Genomic DNA, 7004 nt, shown 5'->3' with positions numbered 1-7004 from the left:
TGGCATGTGGTGCTGGAGGATCGAACCGAGGTCCCTGTGCTTTGCCAAGCTTGTTTCAAGTAGGTGCTTTAGACCACTGAGCCATCTCACCAGCCCCTAAGATGGTTAGTTTTTAAAAAATAATCAGAGTAAAAATGTCATTTGTTGCTGTGTGCCTGTGTCACTTGGTTTTGGGGTGATCAAGTCTATTTGTAGTGGTATTTTCTAGGTTCATTCTGTCCTGAACAAAAAAATTGGTTAAGACAAGCTCAGTTAGCAGTGAAATTTTACATTTATTAAAGGTAGGAAAAAATAGGTTCTGAAGCGAAAGTCTGGGCCAAGTAAAAGTACAAAAAGGAGTACATCCTACACCATGAGGCTGGGCCATCATGAGAGAGTGGCAAAGGGCTCAATGTGCACCATCCTCTTTGTACCACCCACACCTCAGGCTGACTAATCCATCCTATTGAAAACCTGTTATCAATTTTCTAGTAATGTTCCTTGTAAGTCCCTGACTATTTAGCCAGACCATTGATTAAAGTCCATAAGGTGATATAAACTTACAAAACAGGCTACTATCCCCCAAAGCAAATGTACAACTAGGTGCACTCTCCAAAGTCCTTCTCATTGTGAAGGTTTCCCTTTCCTACGGGATTCAAGGATGCCGTGCAAAGGGGCTGCAATGCTGCGGCTGTCCACTTTTGTGTGGTGGTACCTGCACAGTTTGCAGAACAATTTATAAACCAATTCCTAGTCATCTCTTCTGTGTCAAATGATCACAGGATATACTTCATGCGGCAGAGGCCACAGGTGTGTGCATGAGGGCATGAGGGCGAGCCATCATGCATGCAAGAGTGGCCACACCTACTTTCCCAGCTAGTTTTGCCATATCCTACTCCCTGCCTCACCTATGTATTACATTCTCCTGGGGGAATTTATACCAAATTTGGAAAGCACGTTTGTAGGTAGCCAGTGTAGTCAAAATGGCTAATCACAGAAGTCTTGAAGTAATCAGAGGGATACTGACTCTGTTTTTTAATGAGCCAAGATATTTATAGCTAATTAAACTTTGATCCTAATATTCTTCCATTTATGTATTAGCAGTATTTGGCCTGGAAATTTCCCTGGAGCACATGCTTAATTAGAGGTGAGGGAGAAAGATAATGTCCTAGATATTAGTAATAAAATAGGCATTAGTAAACAAAAGTAGTCATTATTTTCTCCTCTAATAAGAATATATTTTACCTATAATTGTTAAAAGAGGAATCAGTATTTTTATCAGGAATTTTCAAATACATTTTTCTTTGGAGGAAGCTTTGTTGTGCTTCAATTATTCTGAACTAGGTTTTAGCTCTGGGCTACAATTTAAAAAGTTTCAATTATGTATAGTGCTTGATTTTAATTTCTAATGGAGAGTAACTGAAGACATTAATGTGCTAGTGTTAAAGTAAGGTAGGAGATTTGGGCTGGACAAAACTGATCAAACAACTGGGTGGAATCTGTCAAAATCAGGGGGACTCAGGGCAATGTGCAGAATATAGAATCCATGATAACGCTGCAGTGTTGCAGCTCCTGAACACTGTACATGGAATCAATCAGGAAAGTGCCATTTTTAATTCTTCATTTATATCTCACATAAAGTCAAGCCAGACTTTCGATAGGCTAGTTTAAATCCAGCACCAGGCCGACTGGTGTTTGTAGGACAACTGCTATCCCAATGCCTGACTTGTATGAGGGAGAAGCCAATGGAGGAATTCCATATAGCAACTTTTCAATTCTATTTACTTTGGGGAGCTCCAGCGACGCAAGAAGGCAGCCACCACTGGCTCAGGAGTACAAGTCCCTCGCAATTTCTGACAGTTGGAAGAACTCGAAGAAGGCCAAAAAGGAGTAGGAGACGGCAGTTAGCTGGGTCTAGAAGATGACAAAGACATGACACTTACAAGATGGACAGGGATGGTAACTGGGCCTCCCAGAACAATTTATGAAAACTGAATATACAGCCTTAAAATAGAATATGGACTTAAATGCCCAGAAGTACCTCTCTTTGTAAGATTTGCAACAAAAATTAATATGAATGGAGTTAATAGTTCTAATGGAGTGGTAGACCCAAGAGCCATATCAGTGCTAGCAAAATGGCGGAATTTATATAGCATCAAAGCTGTTCTGCAAGAGGTTTGGTGCTTGATGATGTCTAAAGAAAATATGAAACTTCCTCAGCTGCCTGAAGGACAGTGTTACAGCGATTAATCAAAACCGCACAGGGTCTCCCCACCAGCTCCCACCCCAATTCGATTTAAACAGTCTTGATTTTCCACAGTAGTAAATTTTATAGTTACATCTTGTAGAACTCAAACTACTGGAAAGAAAGCTCCCATTCAAAGCAGTTTATCTTAAGACACTGTAAATGATACTATTTTTTTTTCCATTTGAATATGTAAGTTGTGCTATAACAAATCATCCTGTCAGGAGTAACCATTGTCCACATAGTTGAACTTCTGGGATCAAGAAAGTGTATTTAAATCAATCCCCATCTGGACTGATGGGGCACATTAACTAAACTGTGAAAGGACACATCACACAACCACCTTCCTGCTGATTTCATGGCCCAAGGTGCTGCCTTCCCCCTCTCTGCCCTGTCTCCACAACCTGGAACCCTGGCCTGGGTGGCTGGTTGAATCCATGTGAAGGCTTCAAGTTGCTGCCTGTGGGACTACTGTTGGGTGTGGGGGTGCTTTGCCTGCATCCTGGCTTCTTTTTTTGTCTTAAGTGACACCCCCTTCTAAGCCATTGACCTGTCCCACTCTCCTCCATTCCCACCCTTGGCCAAAGAATAGATTGTAAGCCTCCGACCCCCTCTGAAATTGGCCTACAGTGAGGAATTCAGGGCTTTCTCTATCTCTCCCCCACCTTGATCAAGGGGTGCTGCTTTTCCTCTTCCTCCTCCCCTTTGTCACACTGTCACCCCCAGCACTCTCCACACTCCTTCCTTCCTCTGGCCAGAAGCCATCAGATAAGGTTGGAAAGAATTTCTGACCTCCCTCCTTTAGCTTTGGAACAACAGTCATTCATTCTCCACCAGCCCGGGAAATGAGTACTGGCCCTGGGCTGCTGCCTGCTGTCACCATCGGCTGATGTCTCAGCTCAGGTGTGATGACGTGAACAGAGCAACCACTAGGTTCATGCAGACCTGCTGGCGCCCTGGGTCCCTGGTGAGCAGACTAAGTGAGGCCACACAAAGACAGTCATAAGCACACGTAGTCCGTCTGGATTGTTCCCACTTCCCCACCCACATCGTTTGGGACCTGAAGAACATTTACACAAGTTTTCGGGCTTTCGTTCGGGCGCCCTTGCCTCCATCTGTGTCGAGTGCGCAGTCTGAGAACTGGAACAGAAGAACCCAGCAGGCCTGGTCTTGGCTTTGGTGCTGCTGCTTCTCGTGCTCAGTAGGGACAATGGAGCGGCTTGGTGTGCAGCGGATCCTGGGGCTGGTGGCCTGGCCCCTGCTGCAACTTCCCACTGTCTGTTCAGGACCACTAAATGATGAACCATGGATGCATATGAAATAAAAGCAATTCATGGTGTTCTGAAAAAAATTATTTACTTTTGTAGTGATTTATTAAGATGTTGCTCATTCCTGAAATAATCTATATTTTATTTTTATGGTATTATATTTAAGGATGCTACTAATATTTGAAATAAGGCATTTTTCTTACAAGACTGGAAGTAATAACTTTAAATATCATACCTTCTTATTCTCGACAAGTAAAAGAAAACAAACACAAAATTTGGTGGTAATAAAAGCATTTCTCTTTGCAGATGGCATGATCTAGTATATAGATAATTCAAATAAATTCAGTCAAATCTATTGGAGATATTAAACAAGTTGAGCTAGGCTATAAGTTATAAGATCAAAATAGTAAAACACTTGCAATGAACAATGCAAAAATGAAGATAAATATCCATTTATAAAAGCATGAAAATAATAAAATACTTAATAATAAATTTAACCAAAGAAGCACAACACTGGTATATAAGAAACTATGCAATGTTTTTGAAAATCAGATCTAAATAAATGGAAAGGTAACTAGTGTTCATGTATTAGAAAATTTTAAGTTGTTAAAATCTCAATACTCCTCAAACTGACCTATAATTTCAGTGCATTCCTTACCAAAATTCCAAATACCTTTCCTTACAGAAACTGACAATATAATCCTAAACCATACCTGGAAATTCAAAGAGAATTATCAGAATAGTTCAAAAAGATTATAAAGAAAAAAGTTTAGGAGAGTCACAATTTCCTAATGCAAAGCTTATTACAAAACTACACTATGGGCTGGCCAAAAGCTCAGTGGATTAAAGCACCCTCAAGCAGGCACAGGAGCTGGGGCTTTGATCCCTGGGCCTGCCATGCCGGCCCCACCCCTGGGGCATGCTGAGATGTCAATTGAGACTGGGCATGGTGGCACATGTCTGTAATCCCAGTTCTCGGGAGGCTGTAAACAGGCAGCTCACTACGAGTCTGATCTAGTAGTGAGACCCTGAACACTCTGTAGACCCTTCCCTAAAATACAAAAAACAAAGAAGAAAAAAAGCTATGCTTATCTCTGGTACCAGTATTAGAAGAGACATAGGAACTAGGGTGTACCTCAAAGAGAGCATGTGAACAGCATGCATGAGTTTTTGGGTTCAGTCTTCAGTGGGGAATGGGAGAGAATTTAATGCATTAAAAGTGAAAACCTAGAAAGAAACCAATACTTCTAGTCATCTTTTGACAAGGACACCTAAAAAATTCAATAGGAAGAAAGAAAACCTTTTTCAACATATGATATTGGGACAAATGGATATCTCTATGTCAAAGAATGATTTTGAACTGTGTCTTAGTTACTTTTCTCATTGCTCAGACAAAACACCCAACACTCAAAGTGGGAAAGGTTTATTTAGCTCACATTTGTATAGGTTTCAGTCTATAATTGCCAGGATCCAAGCTAGGATATAAGGGTAGACGTGCATCATAGAGGAGAAAGTTCCTGGTGGAAAAATGTAGCAAAATAAAGCAAGGGATGAACACAATTTTTTTAATCCCTTATACTTTATCCAGACTACTTATGGTGAGTAGCACTCACACTCCTAATCCCAGTGCCTTTACACCATGAATCACGTCCAGAATCAAACATTCTAGATTCAGCCACCTCTGAAAAAGCCCCACCTATGACAGTCTGAGGCTTTTCAAGGACATCTAATCACAAGCCATAATATTTTACCACTGCCCCCTAAAGACTCATGCATGATCCTTTATGTAAAAGGCATTCAGTCCATCTGCAAGAATTGCCAAATCCTACCAGTTTCAGCATTGCTAAAAAGTCCAATTCAAAAGTCTCCTCTGAGATTTAAGACAAATTCTTAGCTGTGAGCCCCTGTATGAATGAAAAGAAAGTTAAATACTTCCTAAATTTAATGGCACAAAATAAAACAATTTCATTTGAAAAGTTACAAATAGGGAGACACGAAGTAATGAAACAAAAGCAAGTCCAAAATCCAGCAGGGCAAACATTACCTTTTGTAATTCTATGTCCAGCATCTGAGGGTCTCTGTGGCAGGATGTGGCAAAAGGACTTGAGTACTCCGCCTCTACAGAATTTCCAGTGTTTATAGGTCCCATGGCTGCTCTCATGGGCCTGTTCTAATCCCTCCTTGCAGTTTCCTTCAGATAATCCACATTCCTAGCTTCTCTAAACTTCTGGGGTCTCCAATGCACCTTTGGCTTCACTCACAATTTCACACACTTCCTTTATAGGAGCACACTGCCTATCCTACAAGATCTTCTGAAATCTGGGTGAAAGCCTTTCTGACCCCATAACTCTTATATTCTGCACACATCTAAAATCAGCACAATGTGGATGATGCCAAGTTCTGCTGTGAGCTGGAGCAGTAGCCAGGCTTCCTTCTCTCTTGGCTGTATGGGTAGAGTGTCTATGAAACAAGTCCCAAGAACAACTTTCTCTGGAACATGATGCTCTGGGGCTCTTAAAGACTTTCACTTTTGAAAGTTTGAGGCTGCAAAGGAGAGAGTCTGGCTGCTTCTTATGATGCTCTCAGGCCATCTTTCCTAGTCTCCTTTTTCTTCTTAGTAGTTAAGAGCTCCTCTGCTCTATCTTTGCAGCCCACAGTTCTACTGGAGTTTCTTTTCTATGGCCAAATGCAAAATATTTTAAATCATTCCTCCAGGCTCTTGATTCTCAAAATAAAACTGGGCTAAAACCCCGATAGTAGCCATGCCACCATCCCAACATATTGCTGCCTCACACCACCTTAAATACAACTAAACAGAGGTAAATGACATAAATTAAAGCACTAAGCCTATAAAATTCTCAGGAGAAAACAATGACATAAATGTTTGTGATCTTGGATTTCCCAACAGTATTTTAGATATGACACCTAAAACATAAGCAATCAATGAAACAATAACTTAGGGTTCATCAAAAATTTAAAAGTTTATACATTAAAGGACACTATTATAAAAGTATAAAGACCACTCACTATTTGGAAATCATATACCTGGTATGTCTTGCATTCAGAATGTATAAAGAAGTATTAATATCATTAGAATTCAACAACCAAACTTCTTCACAGCATACTCTGGTACTCAAATAGGTCACTCAGCATTCTCTGGAAAAACACAAGCATATCCTCTACCCCAAAATTATCCTTTTTTAAGAGAAAAAGAAGGACAGCAAGGACAACCAACATTTTGGTCCTAGCCTTTCAAGGTGAGTGAGGACTCAGGACATAGGAGAACCTATACTGTAACAGCATGTAACTCAATTGTGTCCCAAATTTTCTGATCAAGGGGATTATGGGGATTATGGGGCCACAGAAGAAAGTGATCAATGACGTAGAGTGTATCTAAGGAGAGTTACATGGAGAGAAAACATCCTCTCAGGCTTTCATAGAAAGAAAATTGGCCAAGCAATGGCCATGATTCATCCACATGGCTGACACTGACAAAAGATCTACAAACTGTG

General features: G+C 40.7%; 1 pseudogene; it reads left to right on the top strand.

The window, feature by feature from the left end:
- Positions 1-962: 962 nt before the first annotated feature.
- On the top strand, positions 963-2229 carry LOC101582139 (annotated as a pseudogene).
- Positions 2230-7004: the final 4775 nt, after the last annotated feature.

Source organism: Octodon degus, unplaced genomic scaffold (assembly GCF_000260255.1).
Source record: "Octodon degus isolate 3935 unplaced genomic scaffold, OctDeg1.0 scaffold00171, whole genome shotgun sequence".
NCBI lineage: Eukaryota > Metazoa > Chordata > Mammalia > Rodentia > Octodontidae > Octodon > Octodon degus.
The sequence above is the reverse complement of the archived record's forward strand: the minus strand, read 5'-3'. Positions and strand labels throughout refer to the sequence as shown.